The sequence below is a fragment of the Mobula hypostoma genome, chromosome 4, assembly GCF_963921235.1.
Source record: "Mobula hypostoma chromosome 4, sMobHyp1.1, whole genome shotgun sequence".
Classification (NCBI taxonomy): Eukaryota; Metazoa; Chordata; class Chondrichthyes; order Myliobatiformes; family Myliobatidae; genus Mobula; species Mobula hypostoma.
This window is the reverse complement of record NC_086100.1, coordinates 129,584,976-129,604,922: the sequence shown is the minus strand read 5'-3', so window position 1 is coordinate 129,604,922 and position 19,947 is coordinate 129,584,976. Positions and strand designations below refer to the sequence as shown.

The following is a 19,947-nucleotide window of genomic DNA, read 5'->3' as shown; positions in this document are numbered from 1 at the left end:
CTCCCAACCATCGAGCACATCTACATGAAAATATGCCATAAAAAAGCAGCATTCATCCTCAAAGACCCTCACCTGCCAGGCCAGGCTCTTTTTTCGCTGCTACCCTCAGATAGAAGGTACAAGTGCCTCAGGACTCCCACCACCAGGTTCAAAAACAGGTACTACTCCTCAGCCATCAGGCTCTTGAACAAAAGAGGATAACTACACTCATTCTACTTCTGGTGTTCCCACAACTGATAGTCTCACTCTAAGGACTATTTATATTGTTACTTCATGATCCTTGTAAATTGCTATTTATTTATATTTGCATTTTCAGTTTTTTTGCCCATTGATCCTGTTTACAGTTACTGTTCTATATATTTGCTAAGTATGCCCGCAGAAAAAGAATCTCAGAGTCGTATATGGTGACATGTATATACTTTGATTATAAATTTATTTTGAGGTTTGATTTGTTCCTACTTGCTTATACCTGCTGTGCATCTCCTTTTTTCTCTTAACCAGGGCCTTAATATGTCTTGAAAAGCAAGGTTTCCTGCACTTGTTATTGTTACCTTTTATTCTGACAGGCACATACTTACACAGAGAGCGGTGAGTGTGTGGAATGGGCTGCTGGTGATGGTGGTGGAGGTGGATACGATAGGGTCTTTTAAGAGACTTCTAGATAGGTACATGGAGCTTAGAAAAATAGAGGGTTACAGGTAAACTTAGATAATTTCTAAGTAAGTATGGGTTTGGCATAGCATTGTGGGCCGAAGGGCCTGTATTGTGCTGTAGGTTTTATGTTTCTATGTTTCTAAAACAGCCTGCCCCAATCTACAATGGCCAGATCATTACTGATACCATCAAAATTGGTCTTTCTCCAATTTAGAATCTCAACCCGTGGACCAGACCTATGTCTTTGCATATTTACTTTGAAATTCATGGATTTGTGGTTACTGGATGCAAAGTTCTGTCACCTACACAAACTTCTGTCACCTGCCCTGTCTCATACCCTGATAGCAGATCCAGTATTACACACTTTCTCATTGGGACTTCCACATACTTATGAGGAAAACTATCCTGAATGCATTTGACAAACTCCAACCCATCTAGTCCTTTTACAGTATGGCATTCTCAGTCAATATGTGGAAAGTTATTATAACAACCTTACGTTTCCTGCGGCAGTCTGTGATCTCTTGACAAATTTGTTCCTCTAAATCCCAAAGATCGATGGGTGGTCTGTAATATATCCCTATTAATGTGGTCATACCCACAATGCCTCACTAATCAAGTTCTCCATTCTGTCCTGAAAGAGCACTGCAGGTACATTTTCCCTGACTAGTAATGTCACTCCTCCTCCTTTAATCCCACCCGCTCTGTCAAATCTAAAACAACGGAACGCCAGAATATCAGGCTGCCGGTCCTGCTCCTCCCACAACCAAGTCTAACTAATAGCTACAATGCCATAATTCCAGGTGTTGATCCATACCAAGCTCATCTGCCTTTTCTATGATACTTCTTGCTTTGAAATATATGCAGTTCAGGACACTCGTCACACCATGCTCAACTTTTTGATTCCTAACTTTGTCTGAGGTCTTAGCAACATCTGCCCCTATAACCTCTCCACTAACTATTCTGGAACTGTGGCTCCCACCCCCTGCAACTCTAGTTTAAACCCCAATATGCAGCGTTAACAAACCTTTACCAGTCAGCATATCTGCATTAGACGTCAACTGCTTACATTCTCCATCAATGACTTAGATGAGAGGCCATGAACATTTTTTGTTGATGATGAAAAAATAAAATTCATACCGTCTCCCAGCATTTGACAAGTAGTCCTGCAAGTTACAGTTCTTCAAGTATTTATCCAAACACTTTAAATGTGGTAAAGATTTCTGCCTCTATCACCCTTTCCAGCACCAGGTTCCAGACTCTACCACCCTTTGTGAAAAGACTTTTCATTTAATCAAATATAGGCAGAGGACCTTCCTCCCAATTATTCATACATGTTGAACAAAATTTAGATGAAGCACTGACAGCATGAAAGCGCAAAGCAAACTCTGGGTGAGAAATTTCAATGCCTTTCACCTCTGTGGTTTGATGCCACTACCTGCCCAAGATTAACTTTGTCACATTTACATAGAAACATCAAAACATGCAGAGAAATGCATTGTTCTTATCAATGACCAACACAGTGTCAGAATGTGCTGAGGAAGCCCACAAAAGTCATCATGCTTCCAGCACCAACATAGCATCCCCGTAACTTATTAATCCTAACATCTTTTTGGAACGTAGGAAGAAATTGGAGCGCCCAAAGGAAACCCACGCAGTCTCAGTGACAGTGGTAGGTATTGAACTGATCAGTGATTGCTGATACTATAAAGTGTTGTGTTAACTGCTAAACTCCTGTGCTGCCCTCACTCTACCATGCCACTCTCAGTAAAGCCCAAAATAAAACAGCTGCCAGGCTGGGTTTGTAGAAAGGAATATGTTAATTAACATAAGGGATAAAGCCACCTGACCTCATCACCACTAATCTATCAAAAGCAGATTCTTTGACAAACCACACAGATATGGAAACAAAGTCCCATCTTCACACAGGGGTCCCCAGTGTGTAACATATTATTACAAATCATACCATACGGTTTTGAGCTATCAGCCCAAAACTAGTATCAGGGAAAAATGGTGGACCATCTGAAGGAGCAGAAATGCATGTACAGCGTGATAATCTGCTCGCATTCAGCGTAATAATTTAAGGCTCACTTTTGTTAACATCAAGCCAGATAACCAACCTGATTCAAATGAGGGGTGTGGAAAGGCATGCAAAGTGCAGCACCAGGTACAACTAAAATGAGATAACAGGCCAGTGAGACTTCACCACAGACTGCAGACACATACAACAGACAAAGACAAGTCATCTCACAACAAAAGGATCAGGTTAGAACTTCATTGCCCTATCACAACCACTTGTGAATAACATCTCAACAGCTAAACAGGAAGAGATGGTGGCTTCAAGAACATCCCAAAGCTCAGCGATAGCAGGCTCAGCATGCAAGTGTTGGATGACATTTTCACTTTCAATTAGAATTGCTGTTTTTGAAGATCCATCTCAACATCCTCCTGGAATTTCCACCCTCACAGAAATCAGCCAATTCAATTCACTCCACGTAATATAAGAAACAGATTCGAGCACTGAAAACAGCTAAGGCTAAGGGACTTAACAACTTTCCAACTATAATAGTAAAAGCCTATTCTCCAAAACCAGCTCTGCTCCCAGACAAGTTGTCACAGTACAGTTACAAGATTGCAACAACCTGGAAATTCCCCATATTTGTTGTGATCTCAAAAAGCAGGACAGATTCGGTTAGTTAATCCAATCAATTTACAATCACCAATGTCATCCAGAGTCCATGCTATAGAGTAGCAATAGCCAGTCTGTATTTCACAAAACCACTCAGCTCCTAACCGCACCACAGTCTTGTTACAAACAAAGAGCTGAGCTGCAAAGACAGACTGAGAGTAACAGTCATGAACTTCATGACAGCATATGATTGAGTGCATGATCATGGAGTACTGGTAAAACAGAAATAATCATACCCAGGGATACCACTGCAGCAGTTCCTCAGGGTAGTGTCCCAGATCTGCCCATTCTCAGTGACTCACTTCCCCCTCCCCATAAAAGATCAGATGTGAGGATGTTCATTGATGATTACACAATTCTAATTGCAACTCCTCAGGAAATGAAGCAGACCCACGTTTCAGGCAGCGAGATTTGAACAGATAAATGACAATTAGGAACCAGGCCACAAAGATGCCAGACAATGACAATCATTAAGATAAAAGAGAATCTAACCAAGTATTCTCAACTTTCAAATGGCATTACTACCACTATAGACTATGATTGTCAACATCATTGGGGGGGGGGAGGGGGGTGACATTGACTAAAAAAGTAATTAGCCAAGTCATATTGAAACCTAAAGAATATTGAAAGGCTTAAATAGAGTGGACAGGGAAAGAAATTTCCTATAGTGGAACAGTCTAGGACAAGAGGATACAGCCTCAGAATAGAAGAATATCCCTTTAGACCAGAGATGAAGAGGAATTTCTTTAGCCAGAGATTGATGAATCTGTGGAATTCATGCCACACATGGCTGTGGAGGCCACGTCATTGGGTATATTTAAAGTGGACATTGAGGTGTTGTTGATTAGCCAAGGCATCAAAGATTATGTAGAGAAGGCAGGAGAATGGGGTTTGAGAGGGATAATAAATTGGCAATGATGGAATGGCAGAGCAGACTTAATGGGCTGAATAGCCTAATTCTGTTCCCATGTCCTATGGACTTGTATCAATACCAAAGGCATATGTACAGGGGAGAATCCTGCAAAAAAAAAGAAAAATTGACTCACTTCCACCTGCTCCAATGCCTTTCCACCATTTATAACACACAAATCAAGAGAATGATGGAAAATTCTCCATTTCCCTGGATGAACATAGCCCCAACTCACATGTACAACACCATCTAACCAACTTGAATAGCACACCCTGAGCCACCTCAACCTTCATTAGCACTGGTACACAGTAACCATAGTATGTACCATCTACAAAACTCATTGCAGTTATTCACCTGGACTTCCAAATTCACTTACCTCTGCCACTGAGGATGAGAGCATAGTGCATGGGAGAAAACCACAACCTTAAGGTTCCCCTTCAGGTCACACTCAATTCTGATTTGGAAATATATCTTTGGTCTTTCATCATTGCTTGGTATAAATCCTGGAATTCCAAATTCAACAGCCCTGAATGTTTCTACTCCTCAATTAAGCCTCTCCTCAGCCTCCTCTGCTCTGTAAAGAGCAATCCTACCCCACCCAATTTTTCTCTCTTGGTAAAATTTCCCCAGTCCTTACAAGATCCTCATAGTTCTTCCCTGCACCAACTTCAGTACAATTACATCCTTCCTGCAGTGTGATGTTGAGAAATGGATTCATTTATTGCTGTCACATGCACTCAGATACAGTAAAAAGCTTGTTTGGATGCCTTCCAGGCAGATCAAGGATACAAAATTACATCAAAGTAATAAAAAAAGGAAATCAAAAATACAGAACCTAGTGCTGTAAATGGACATGATATTAAAACCAATGTCCAAAAGTAACTTAGGAGCCCAAAACAAGCTATCTATTCTTGTATTCTACAGCTTGGCTAGTGAAGAAAAGCATCCTATATAGCTTTCACTCACCTCATCTACCATTTAAATACTTCCAGGAATCCACAGATATTCACTTCAAGATTCCTCTGTTCCTCCACAATTCTAACTACTTATCTATTTAAAATATATATATTTTCTTGCTCTGTTGCACCTTCTCAATGTTTTACATCAAACTCCTCTGGATTAAATTCTAATTGTCACAAACTCTTATCTGATCTCCTAATCTCTAATAGCTATTGCTCTTTTTAATGCTCTCCTCTTTCACATTACAACTGACCAAGCCATAGTGCCAAGGTCTTGTGTCCTCCCGGCCAACAGAAACTCTTCCACTTGTTGGGTAAATTTAGTGCAAATATCCAAAGAGCTTCTCTACAACTTAATGCAACTGGTGGTCATATGGTTGAAAACCAAAATAATAGACTAATCTGTGTAATAATATATTGACAAGAAAGAAGTTGCATCTCAGAAAAATAAAATGAAACGGCCTAACGGTTGTTGTTAATTGAATCTATCCAACACCAGGTGCTGTTTGAGCGCACTGTGTGAAATAGTCGAATAACTGGAAAAGGGAAAAGGGAAGTCTTGGTAAATAAAAAAGGGTTTTAAGAAAGTTTCCATCTACAATGCAATTTTTGAAGGGCACTACCATCTAATCACTTAAATGATTATTATTAGATACTGGTTTATGTACAATAGCACAGCATGGTGCATCAGAAGCTCATTTTAAAAAAAAATCAAATACTTCCTAATCTCAAAATTGTTTACAAAATCAATAAACTGCAGATGGTGGAAACCTGAAATAAAAGCAAAGTGCTAGAAATACTGATGAGATATTCCAGTCTGTTAGGATATTTCCAGAATGAAATATTCCTGATTTGCTCTGTAGCCACTTCTTTTAAGTTCCTGTAATGCAGACAAGGTCAGTCTTTAGTTCCAGTAGATCAGGGGTCCCCAACCTTTTTTGCACCGCAGACCGGTTTAATATTGATAATACTCTTGTGGACCGGCCAACCGAAGGGGGGGGGGAAGTGGGGGTGTTAATCACGACCGGAATATAGGTGATAAGTCAACTAAGTCACTTATAAGTGGCTAATACACTCAATTTCATTTCTAACAGGGTTTATCTAACGAATTTAATATTAAACACACAGCACATATTTTCCCTGTATGAACATATAAAATCATTGCAACACACCAACACACCAATGCCGCTGAATCAGTGGGAGCCCTGGGCTTGTTTCCCTGCAACAAGACGGTCCCATCGAGGGGTGATGGGAGACAGCGATACTCGAAGAGGGTTCCTTGTGTCCAGTCTATTCCGCAATTTAGTTTTCGTTGCATTCATTGCAAAAAAAGCTCGCTTCGCAGAGATATGATCTTGGAAATGGAAGCAACGTTTTTAGTGCTTTCGTGGCTATCTCAGGATATTCAGTCTTGACTTTGATCTAGAATGCTGGCAGAGATGTTATGTCAAACATACTTTTCAGCCCACCGTCATTTTTTAAGCCTAAGAAGTTGATCTTCCTCCCACGCTGACATGGATGACATGTGGGTAATGACCTTGCGTTCCAACAATGGGCGTGACAGGGAATGAGGAAAGGTGCAGCTGACTCATATAGTTTCATATCGCCAAATCATATCGTTTCCTCGTGGCCCGGTAGCACATGCTTTGTGGCCCGGTACCGGTCTGCAGCCCGGTGGTTGGGGACCACTGCAGTAGATTACCTAGCACTTGCTCTCTAGTGATAATGTCTATTTTAAGGTCTTCCCTTCATTTTGGGTGTTCTGCCATGAAAACATGCAGAATAGGAGTTGGAATTGATTATTCAATAAAGCAATACGTTTCATTCACACATATAAGCAAATTAAAAGAACTTATTCACAGGAAGAGGAATCCATATAAAGTGTGGTATATTATATACTGTGCCTTGTATATCTACATGTATGATAAAGTATCCTACATATTCACCAAACACAAGGTCAAGTGTGAGGATATTATTCTCCTCATTGGCAAAAGCTCAGTGTGAAGTGGCAGTTTATCAAATAATTCGATCAGACTCCAGTAATTATTAAAGTAAAACACTATCTCAATGTTCTTTTATTTAAAATTACTCCATTCAACATTCACCACCACATCCAAAAAACTACAAAGTTAGTGGTATTGTTTAAGGAGAACTTCGGATGACATTGCTAAGGGGTATCATATTGTTGCCAAGGCATCTACAGTAGCATGCAAAAGTTTGGGCACCCCTGGTCAAAATTTCTGTTACTATGAATAGTTGAGTAGAAGATGAACTGATCTCCAAAAGTCAAAGTTAAAGATGAAACATTCTTTTCAACATTTTAAGCAAGATTAGTGTATTATTTTTGTTTTGCACAATTTTAGAGTGAAAAAAAGGAAAGCAGCACCATGCCAAAGTTTGGGCACACCAAGAGATTTAAGCTCTCAGATAACTTTTACCAAGGTCTCACACCTTAATTAGCTTGTTAGTGCTATGGCTTGTTCACAATCATCGTTAGGAAAGCCCAGGTGATGCAATTTTCAAATACCCTGACTCCTCAAACCTTGTCCCAACAATCAGCAGCCATGGGCTCCTCTAAGCAGCTGCCTAGCACTCTGAAAATTTAAATAAATGATGCCCACAAAGTAGGAGAAGGCTATAAGAAGATAGCAAAGTGTTTTCAGGTAGCCGTTTCCTCAGTAATTAATTAAGAAATGGCAGTTAACAGGAATGGTGGAGGTCAAGTTGAGGTCTGGATGACCAAGAAGACTTTCTGAGAGAACTGCTCGTAGGATTGCTAGAAAGGCAAATCAAAACCCCTGTTTTACTGCAAAAGACTTTCAGGAAGATTTAGCAGACTCTGGAGTGATGGTGCACTGTTCTACCGTGCAGTGACACCTGCACAAATATGACCTTCATGGAAGAGTCACCAGAAGAAAACCTTTCCTGCATCCTCACCACAAAATTCAGTGTCAGAAGTTTGCAAAGGAACATCAAAACAAGCCTGATGCATTTTGGAAACAAGTCCTGTGGACTGATGAAGTTAAAATAGAACTTTTTGGCCGCAATCAGCAAAGGTACGTTTGGAGAAAAAAGGGTGCAGAATTTCATGAAAAGAACACCTCTACAACTGTTAAAGCACGGGGGTGGATCGATCATGCTTTAGGCTACAACACAAGCACACTGGTAGAGGGAAGAATGAATTCAAATAAATACCAGCAAATTCTGGACGCAAACATCACACCATCTATAAAAAAGCTGAAGGCGAAAAGAGGATTGCTTCTACAACAGGATAATGATCTGAAACACACCTCAAAATCCACAATGGACCACCTCAAGAGGCACAAGCTGAAGGTTTTATCGTGGCCCTCAGGACAGCATTTAACATAGCTGGAATTCCCGTTGTTTATTTGGGACACTATATACTGCCTGAGATAGGAGACTGGTGCCAAACTGCTTCTAACTAGCATCAGTCATGTACACTTGTGTGGCTGTTAGACACTACACTGTGCTTAGAGTGAACTGTTTTTAAAACACGTCAGTTGCGTGTGCTTGTGTTCAAAAAGCAGTGGCTTTTAATCACTGATAGTTGGTGAGAAAATAGCAGGAAGTCAATTCAGAACTGTTTTGCTCACTGCAGTTTCAAACATTCAGGCTTGGAGGTGCCAGAAACGGCCTGGAGTGAAAATGAAACCAATCTACTACTTCAAGTTAGGAATGATGAAGAATTTGAAGGGATTGACAACCTCAAATGTTACAACGAAAATGAAGATTTGAAGGATGCAATCATCAAAAGTATTGTATGAAGGCAGTCTATTATCTGCACTGATTTTGTTCATTTACATTCAGTCAAAAGAACACAACACCTTCCACTGGATGAATTCCTCCTTCAATAGCTATTTGGAACTAATACAGTTTTGTAATATTGCTAATGTCCTAATTTGTTCTGTATTTCATTTAAATACAAAATTTGTTACGTAGTTTGTCTTTTTGTGATACTTTTTTAAACTATTTCCCTGAAACTTCAGCTAACGGGCAGCCACTTAATAGGGCCAAAATGTACAGGTCCCGATGTGTCTTGATTAACCAGAATCTACTGTACTGCCGTGCAAGCTCCCAACCCTAATTGCAATTTATCTATCTTGCTGGCTACTTCATCAAAATTAATTCCATAGAGTTTATCAAAGCATTTTCCCAATACAAACATATGAAGACACTGCCTAACCATATATTTCCCCAAGTGTTTTGTTATACTGTCCTTAAATGATGAATTTCAGAATTTTGACAGCAATAGATGTTAATCAAACTTGTCTACACATTCTGGTTTCTTCTGTAAGCCTAGGGCAAGGACCCGATACTTAATTATGCACATAAATTTTGTTAGTCATTCTTCAGTAATAGGTACAAGTGAACAATGCACTGCACAAAGTATTGTTCCCTCAAGGCACTTAGGAAAGGACAGCTACAAGGATTAATGTAATTGTGCCAGAGTGCAAGGTCAGAAAAGAAAGTAGGGAAACCACAGACTTGAAAACTCAACTGAGAAGTGAACACGTTGATATAACCATTCAGGAAAGGTCTGCATATTGAACCTTCTGGAAGCCACAGAGAAGCAAATAAAATAATGACAAACTAATTATTTCGGCAGCCATTCTTGGCTGGCCATGGCAAGGTACCAAACCACAAGCCCAGAGAAGATGATTAAATCAGGAATACTCTGCATATGATTGATAGACTTTACAAAGTTAGTCAACACAACATAGCAAGAACTGAAGATGCACCTTAGAGAAGTTTAGAGATTGAGATATTGCTATTGGGCTTAACTATAGACATACCACCTCATTTAAGTTTGTTGTACATCTTTGAAGAACTTAATAAAATTCAATTTGAATTATAGTCTCAAGTCCATATCTTGTTCATCTCAGTCAAAAAAAATTCCTTTAGTGTAACTTCAACTTCTCTTAATTAAGTGTTACAGTATGTTTATTACTTTCCAGTTTGCTTATCCTGTTCCAGAATCTTGAGTACTTAAGAGCATCATGAACATAGTAACTTTAATTGGAAAATCAAAAAAATTGAATATGCTAGAAAATTGAAATTGGACCTATGAGTGTTGGCAGCATTTTGTGCTTTTGTTTATATTTCAGCTCTTTGAAATCCAGCATGATATGGATTTGTCTGTATCTAGCTCCTTTCATTTCTCTAGTACTTCCTCTTTTGTGCTGTTAACTATTTCACTGCCATTTTGTTTACCCTTTTGGTTCTATTCTTCAATTTGCAATATAGAGGGATATATCTGTATTATCATTATTAGTATTTCTAAATAAGTTATGCCCACTGAGAATTTTACAACTTCTTTAAATGGTTGCCATTGTTTTACCTAATATATTTGTATAAAAGTTATCAGCCTTAAACAATTATTAAACTTGCTCATGACTATTTATCAACTAATCTGCCTCTCTATAAAACATTAAAGATATTACATTGTGGTGATTTTTCCCACAATCATCATTCATAGGAAAATTACTAATTAATCCAACAGATGACATAAAAACCAAGATACCCTATTGCTTGGGTAGATCCACAGCTATTGTTTCAGAAAATAGTTCAGCTCATTTTATGACTTCATCTCTAAAATTAATTTTGCCATTTTATATTCTTGTGCCACAAGAAAATTGAAGTTCCTTCTCAATACTGTACCACCTTTATCATAAAATATTCCTCCATTAATTTTGCTCTGAATGTGTTAGGCACCCTGTAATCTACTACAACCAGTGTTTTTGTTCCTTGTTAGCTCTTACCTCAATGGTAATCATAGTAAAATTATAGTATGAATCAGTTTATTGTAATGATTATTTGGTTGCAAGCTTCTCATAATTTATGATATCCTAATATATTAGCACCATATCATTCAGAATTTTATTATTATTTGTCAAATCACAAAGTGGTCAGTTCACTAATATATAGCCTTTTCAAAGAGGAAAACCTCAGCTGAGAAACATATATAAACAATAAAATAAAGAAACCTAAACTTCACCTGGATATAAACCACATAGGAAGTCCTACCATTCCCATTACCTACCGCTATTCTAGGTTTTTAATAATTGAAACCAAACCAAAACAACAGAAGCAGCAAGCAAGAAAATCTACAGATGCTGAAAATCAAAGTAATACACACAAAATGTTGGAGGAACTCAGTAGCATCGATGGAAAAGAGTAAACAGTCAATGTTTTGGGCCAAGACTCTTCATCAGGACTCATGAAGGGTTAACTCTTTCTCATTGATGCTGACTGGCCTGCTGAGTTCTTCCAGCATTTTGTGTGTGTTACAACAGAGAAGGAACAGAGTCTGGACTGCACTGACTAAGCAATGGTTGTGATTAAAGGTCAATGTCAAACATCACCTTTCACAAAAAAAAAGTGCAGTAGGAACTCAGCTGGTCAAGCAGTATCCATGAAGGTCATGGGACGGTCATTATTCATTATTTTAGGTTAAGAGCTCACATCAGGGAAGATGGCCAGCATATTAAAGTAAGAAAGAGGGATCAGGCAGACACTGGTGGGTGACAAATGCAGGTATCAAGTCTTGGCAAGAATGTTGACGAAAAGCAGTCAAAACAGACAACTCATACAACTCCCAAATAAAAAAAAGAGAAATTCTTCAAAGTAGGCATACCTTCAGGAGAACATAGCAAACTAGTAGGTCTGAAACACAAGAGACTGCAGATGCTAGAATCTAAAGCACAAAAACGAGCTGCTGGAGGAAGACAGCCGTCAAGAAGCAAATCATAGATACAAGAGATTCGGCAGATGCTAGAAATTTTGAGCAAAACACACACAAAATGCTGGAGAAACTCAGCAAGTCAGGCAGCATCTATGATGGGAAATATGGATGTGAAACAGCTTCACAGTCACTGATTCGGCACCCAATAATGGCGAGAATGTACCTTAGGTAGGTTGTTTTGTCACAAGCCGTGCAACATCTCGATTGTTTTTGAACTTACACTCACTGGTTGAAAAATATTCCAGATTCCTGAATCCTACACTGCTGAAAGTGGAAAAGCCTTGGGAAGGTAGGGAAGTGTGACAAACAAAGGTTTCAGGAGATGCTTGCATGACACACAGTCACTGATCGGTTCACATAAATTTCTGGTCCTAAATCCTTTGCTATGTCTGATGCATTTTTGGATTTTGCATTTCAGTTAATTTAATTGACTGAAGTCTGATTTCTGGGATGGCAATAAGCTCAGGAAAAGACAGATGAGTCAGTCACTTAGAATTTCAATAGATTTCAATAGGTACATTTAATATCAGACAAATGTATACATAGAAACATAGAAACATAGAAAATAGGTGCAGGAGTAGGCCATTCGGCCCTTCGAGCCTGCACCGCCATTTATTATGATCATGGCTGATCATCCAATTCAGAACCCCGCCCCAGCCTTCCCTCCATACCCCCTGACCCCTGTAGCCACAAGGGCCATATCTAACTCCCTCTTAAACATAGCCAATGAACTGGCCTCAACAGTTTGCTGTGGCAGAGAATTCCACAGATTCACCACTCTCTGTGTGAAGAAGTTTTTCCTAATCTCGGTCCTAAAAGGCTTCCCCTCTATCCTCAAACTGTGACCCCTCGTTCTGGACCTCCCCAACATCGGGAACAATCTTCCTGCATCTAGCCTGTCCAATCCCTTTAGGATCTTATACGTTTCAATCAGATCCCCCCTCAATCTTCTAAATTCCAATGAGTACAAGCCCAGTTCATCCAGTCTTTCTTCATATGAAAGTCCTGCCATCCCAGAAATCAATCTGGTGAACCTTCTTTGTACTCCCTCTATGGCAAAGATGTCTTTCCTCAGATTAGGGGACCAAAACTGCACACAATACTCCAGGTGTGGTCTCACCAAGGCCTTGTACAACTGCAGTAGTACCTCCCTGCTCCTGTACTCGAATCCTCTCGCTATAAATGCCAGCATACCATTCGCCTTTTTCACCGCCTGCTGTACCTGCATGCCCACCTTCAATGACTGGTGTATAATGACACCCAGGTCTCGTTGCACCTCCCCTTTTCCTAATCGGCCACCATTCAGATAATAATCTGTTTTCCTATTTTTGCCACCAAAGTGGATAACTTCACATTTATCCACATTAAATTGCATCTGCCATGAGTTTGCCCACTCACCCAACCTATCCAAGTCACCCTGCATCCTCTTAGCATCCTCCTCACTGCTAACACTGCCGCCCAGCTTCGTGTCATCCGCAAACTTGGAGATGCTGCATCTAATTCCCTCATCCAAGTCATTAATATATATTGTAAACAACTGGGGTCCCAGCACTGAGCCTTGCAGTACCCCACTAGTCACCGCCTGCCATTCTGAAAAGGTCCCGTTTATTCCCACTCTTTGCTTCCTGTCTGCTAACCAATTCTCCACCCACACCAATACCTTAGCCCCAATACCATGTGCTTTAAGTTTGCACACTAATCTCCTATGTGGGACCTTGTCAAAAGCCTTTTGAAAATCCAAATATACCACATCCACTGGTTCTCCCCTATCTACTCTACTAGTTACATCCTCAAAAAATTCTATGAGATTCGTCAGACATGATTTTCCTTTCACAAATCCATGCTGACTTTGTCCGATCATTTCTCCGCTTTCCAAATGTGCTGTTATCACATCCTTGATAACTGACTCCAGCAGTTTCCCCACCACCGACGTTAGGCTAACCGGTCTATAATTCCCCGGTTTCTCTCTCCCTCCTTTTTTAAAAATTGGGGTTACATTAGCCACCCTCCAATCCTCAGGAACTAGTCCAGAATCTAATGAGTTTTGAAAAATTATCACTAATGCATCCACTATTTCTTGGGCTACTTCCTTAAGCACCCTAGGATGCAGACCATCTGGCCCTGGGAATTTATCTGCCTTCAATCCCTTCAATTTACCTAACACCACTTCCCTACTAACATGTATTTCACTCAGTTCCTCCATCTCACTGGACCCTCTGTCCCTTACTATTTCTGGAAGATTATTTGTGTCCTCCTTAGTGAAGACAGAACCAAAGTAATTATTCAATTGGTCTGCCATGTCCTTGCTCCCCAAAATCAATTCACCTGTTTCTGTCTGCAGGGGACCTACAATATACATCCAGAAATTCTTTTTCTTTGCAAACATCCAGAAAAACAGAGGAGTGCCTATAAGTGGTGGCCATAAATGCCTGAGCCCTTTGGCAGTCATACACCAACCTCCATATACTTTATACTTTATTGTCGCCAAACAATTGGTACTACAACGTACAATCATCACAGCGATATTTGATTCTGCGCTTCACACTCCCTTGATTACAAATATTAAATATTAAAGATATTAAAAATAAAATTAGTAATTATTAAAAATATAAATTATAAATCATAAATAGAAAATAGAAAAATGGGAAGTAAGGTAGTGCAAAAAAACCAAGAGGCAGGTCCGGATATTTGGAGGGTACGGCCCAGATCTGGGTCAGGATCCGTTCAGCAGTCTTATCACAGTTGGAAAGAAGCTGTTCCCAAATCTGGCCGTATGAGACTTCAAGCTCCTGAACCTTCTCCCGGAGGGAAGAGGGACAAAAAGTCTGTTGGCTGGGTGGGTCGTGCCCTTGATTATCCTGGCAGCACTGCTCCGACAGCGTGCGGTGTAAAGTGAGTCCACGGACGTACGATTGGTTTGTGTGATGTGCTGCGCCGTGTTCACGATCTTCTGCAGCTTCTTCCAGCCTTGGACAGGACAATTTCCATATCAGGTTGTGATGCACCCTAGAAGAATGCTCTCTTTTATAGAAATTAGTGAGGGTTTTAGGGGACAGGACAAATTTCTTTAGTTTTCTCAGGAAGTAAAGGTGCTGGTGGGCCTTCTTGGCAGTGGACTCTGCTTGGTTGGACCAAGTCAGGTCATTTGTGATATTGACCCCGAGGAACTTAAAGCTTTTGATCTGTTCCACTTGCGCACCACCGATGTAAATTGGGTCGTGTGGTCCCCTACTCCTTCTGAAGTCAACAACAAATTATTCGTCTTGTTGACGTTGAGGGATAGGTTACTGTCTTCGCACCATGCCACCAGGTTCTTAATTTCCTCTCTGTACTCAAACTCATCATTACCCGAGATACGGCCTACAATTGTTGTGTCATCAGCAAACTTATATATTGAGTTTGATGAAAACTTGGGTACACAATCATAGGTGTACAGTGAGTACAGCAGGGGGCTGAGTACACAGCCTTGTGGGGCACCAGTGCTCAGAGTGATTGTAGAGGAGAGCTTGGGCAAAGAGTAGAGATGTTTGTAGTCCTTCTACATTTATTTAACGATCCATCGCTATTCACAGTTAAATGTGGTATTACTGCACAGCTTTGGTCTCATCTATTGATTGTGGGATCACTTAACTATGGCAAACACAGGTATGTTTTGCAATTCAAAATGTACAGTCCCTCATTATATGTCAGCAGTTTTGCACTTTAGAGTTCTGCCTATGTGGAAAAAACATTCCTGGACAAATATCACATAAATAAATATGGTAGCTGCACTGAAAAACCTCAGCTGCAGATGCATTAAGTTCAGCATCTTCGTCTTGAGAACAGCTGAGATGTTGTATGTTCCTATAGCGTGAGCTTTATTCTGTACTAAAAGCAGTTTTTTTTTTAAATATCAAAAAAGTACATTTAATTTGCTGATGACTAGCTCCCGTGATGGCTGAGGTATCTTGCGGTTGAAGATGGTTGCATTGCCTTGACCTCGATACACATTGCAGCTTGCAGACCACTGTAAACACGACAACCTGAGTCTCAACATGGACAAGACTAAAGAGGTGACTGTGGACTTCAGGAAAGTGCAGGCTGACCACTCCCTACTGCACATCAACAGTATCTCTGTGTAGTCAGGGCAAAGTTTTATGGCGTGCACATTACTGACGATCTCACATGGTCTCTCAACACATTCTCTTTAGCCAAGACAGCACAGGAGAACCTCCACACCCCGAGAAGATTGTGGCAAGCAAAGCTCTCACAGTCCCCCACCCCAGTTCTCACCACGTTCTGTAGGAGCACAGCACCATCGCGAGTATTCTGATCAACTGCATCACCGTTTGGTACAGGAATTGCAATGCATTAGATCGCAAGATCCTGCAATGGATAGTGAGGACTGCTGATAAACATTATTGGAGTCTCTCTCCCTCCCCCTATTCAGGATATATAACAGAAGCATTGCATACACAGTGCCTCCAATTGTCAAAGAGCCCTCCCATGTTCCCACAATCGCATTGACCTCCTGCCATCAGGCAGAAGGTTCCACATAATAAGCCCCAGAACTTCTTCCTCCAGGCTTTTAGACATCTTAACACCCTGCTGCCACCCAGCACTCATGTACACCCTGCCTGAATGCCCTGCCACCACCTCCCCCAACTCCCAAACTCACAGACACACTCTCATCCTGCACTGGTCACTTTTCGCCTTTTATTGCTACTGTATCACATATTTATACTACTGCTTATAAGTGCCAGTAACATTATACTGTACTGTCTTACATAAAAATGCATCTCGCACTTTATGGCAACCTGTCAAGCTTCAGGCCATGCCACTCAGGGATGAGTTCTATTATTTTGATAACTTTTATTTTGTGACTGTATGTGCTGGTTCATAAGGTATATATGTTGTGTGTGACCATATGCACTGAGTTTTCTACCTTGGCCCCACGGGGACGATGTTTCATTTAGCTGTATTCACATGTATGATTGAATGACAATAAAATTGAACTTCAACATGCTGGAATTACATGCGTCAATAAAAACAAAAAAGTTTATGATTGTTCCCTGGCTTGATGACAATGGCAGAATGAGTGAAATACTTTGTCGTAAGAATGCAGTGAAATACTATTTTCCACTGTTTATAGTCCATAGCATCTCAAAAATATCCCACTTTGAAATGCCCGATTCATTCTTCATTTATCCCACTGAGAAAAATTAAACAGCAACACAACACAGGTAATAAGGGTCTTTGATCCTACAGACACTGTTTAGTGTTCACTCTTAGGAAATATTTCATAGCAAGTGCATCTGCAACAGATAGATTTTCAAGGAAGAGATCAAGTCGGTTTAACTCTTGTTCTGGGTTAATCCCGTACAGATCCAATTTGACAAACTACAGAATTCAAACCTCAGCTAGCATAGCTAATGACAATGCTAAGTCCCAAGAGTACATTCTTAACCCTGCTCCTCTCCGTGACTGGTGGAACACAAATAACTACTGATTCATCAACTGAAGGTGATAATCATTCTTATCCATGTTTGAGCTGATACCAGGAGATTTCATAGTTCTTTAAATACTTTCAGAAGTCCCTTGTGAGCCAGATCTGATAAGAGTTTTCAACATTTTTTCTTAAAGAACATTGATAATCCAGATATTTTATTTTTAAAAATGCTCTGATGGCTTTATAAGCAAGAATACAAACATTAGTCTAAATTCCAGGTACGTCAAAACAGCACTTGAGCTAATGTCTCTGGATCATTAGAATAGGCTAGTGGATTATAAATCCAATCATCTAACTGCATTGTAGCACTCCCATGATATCTATCACTTTGTAATACTCTCCTGATGTTCAACACGCTTTGCTACTATACATTTAATCCACAAAGCTGAAGCTACAAAATTTAACTGCAGAAATTTTCAATTAAAGCGTTTACATGATTAATGCAGTTATAAATAAATAGCACCAAATTAGAATATCTCAAAAGGAAATAATAAAATAATAAATCAAATTACTTACCATAAATTAAACAGGATATATCCTGGTAGAATACCTATATGGATTGTGAAAACTCTTGACAATCATCCTTCAGTTTGACCTCAAAACCTAAACATAATAAATTTAAATGTTACTCCAGAATACTCAGAATCTAAGAAAATACATATGCAATCAGTTTCTATGTGACTGGCAATAGAGTTCAAGAAATACTTTGTGTGTGTCATGGTAACATAGTGGTTAGCGAAACACTTTACAGCACATGCAACCTCTGGGCTCAATTTCCTCCTGTGCTGTCCGTAAGGAGTTTGTATGTTCTCCTCGTAATCGTGTGGATTTCTTCCTGGTGCTTCAATTTCCATCCACATCCCAAAGAACTACAACTTAGTAGGTTAATTGGTAACAGAGGTTTAAGTGGGAAATGCTGGCCTTACTGGAATGGAAGGCCTTATTATCATGTTGCATCTCTAAATAAAAAATATAACCATACATTCCATGGGGAAATAAATATTCCACATAATTGATCCATGACTCTCCACAGACTAAAATAACAGTCGATTAGAAGAGACTTATAATATTGCCTTAAGTAGTAAGCTAGAGCATAGGTAGTTTTAGGAAGTGCAATAAAAATAATAGAGCAAGATAGTAAACCATGGCAATAAATTAGCAAAATATCTAAAAACTACTGAAAGACTGTCAACAATTAAAGGAGTAGCAATAAAAAAAGCTGTGCTGCATGAGAAATTATTCTCAGGAGATGAAGAAATAGCTGAGCCATTAAACAAATAATATCAAAGAGAAAATACTAGAGAAATTAAGTGGACTAAATGCAGACAAAACTTCAACACCATATAGCCAAGATGTCAGGGTTCTGAAATTGCCTGCTGGGATGGCGGTGGCACATTAGCAATAGAATTCCAAAGTGTTTAAATTCTGAAACTACCTTAGCAGATTAAAAGACGGAATATAAAACACTACTGTGTAAGGAGAATAAAACACAAGAGACTGGTTTGCCCAACCCCTGTCAACAGAATGCAGGAAAACATTACGGCTATTGCTTCAAGGCATCTAGAAAATATGGTTAGCCCGAGTTAAAATGCCATTACTATCCCACAACCCAAAGCTGCAACTTTCCTCATGGCAGGCCAGGCAAACTACCAACATGATAGGATTCTACAAAATAAGCAGTCCTACTGCAAAAAAAAACTACTGAAGCATTATGCAAAAATTCTAAATCTTACAAATCAAGAGCTGTAAAACAGCTTTGCTCTCCTACAATCAATTGTAGAAAGCGATTAAATATTTCTATACCAGCTTGCTCTGAAAAGCATTGAGGAATCACCTACACAAACACACACAAACAAATCTGCAGATGCTGGAATTTCAAGCAACACACATAAAAGTTGCTGGTGAACGCAGCAGGCCAGGCAGCATCTCTAGGAAGAGCTACAGTCGATGTTTCGGGCCAAGACCCTTCGTCAGGACTAAGGGTCTCGCCCCGAAACGTTGACAGTACCTCTTCCTAGAGATGCTGCCTGGTCTGCTGTGTTCACCAGGAATCACTTGGATTTGATAGCTTGACTGAGTTCTATGAGTCAACGAACTCCAGAAATAACAACTGCCTTAGAAGCAGAAATGAACCTAGCACCATGGACTTGACTGAGCTTTATAATTGTATTAAACAGTTGTTTTGCAAGAGAAGTGAAACTTAAAGGAAGATTCTAAGTCTGCAGGATACAGATAATGCTGCAAAAGCATAGCTGCTGCTGCTGTTGTAAAGTCAATTTAGCCAATTGTCAGTTCCCCTGTGTATCAAATACAGCCAGCCCTTCAGCTCTGGACAAAAACTGGAAATGAGTATTTTTCATCCATAACCTTTGTCACAGATTAGCCAATAACAACAAATTTACTACCTCCCACCCAAAGCTGCTAAATTACATACTGTTCATTTTGAGTCTTTTGGGGTCGTTTCACTTATGCATGGACATGGAATAG

General features: G+C 39.8%; 1 protein-coding gene across 5 annotated transcripts in view; it reads right to left on the bottom strand.

Moving 5' to 3' along the window:
* kiaa1109 (KIAA1109 ortholog) overlaps positions 1 to 19,947 on the bottom strand; it is a 439,747-nt gene that overhangs the window by 418,710 nt on the left and 1,090 nt on the right. For all 5 annotated transcript variants that reach the window (XM_063046524.1, XM_063046528.1, XM_063046526.1 and 2 more), the window contains exon 2: positions 17,977 to 18,063. The gene's annotated coding sequence lies outside the window, so the exon portion shown is untranslated. The remainder of the gene's footprint in view (positions 1 to 17,976; positions 18,064 to 19,947) is intronic.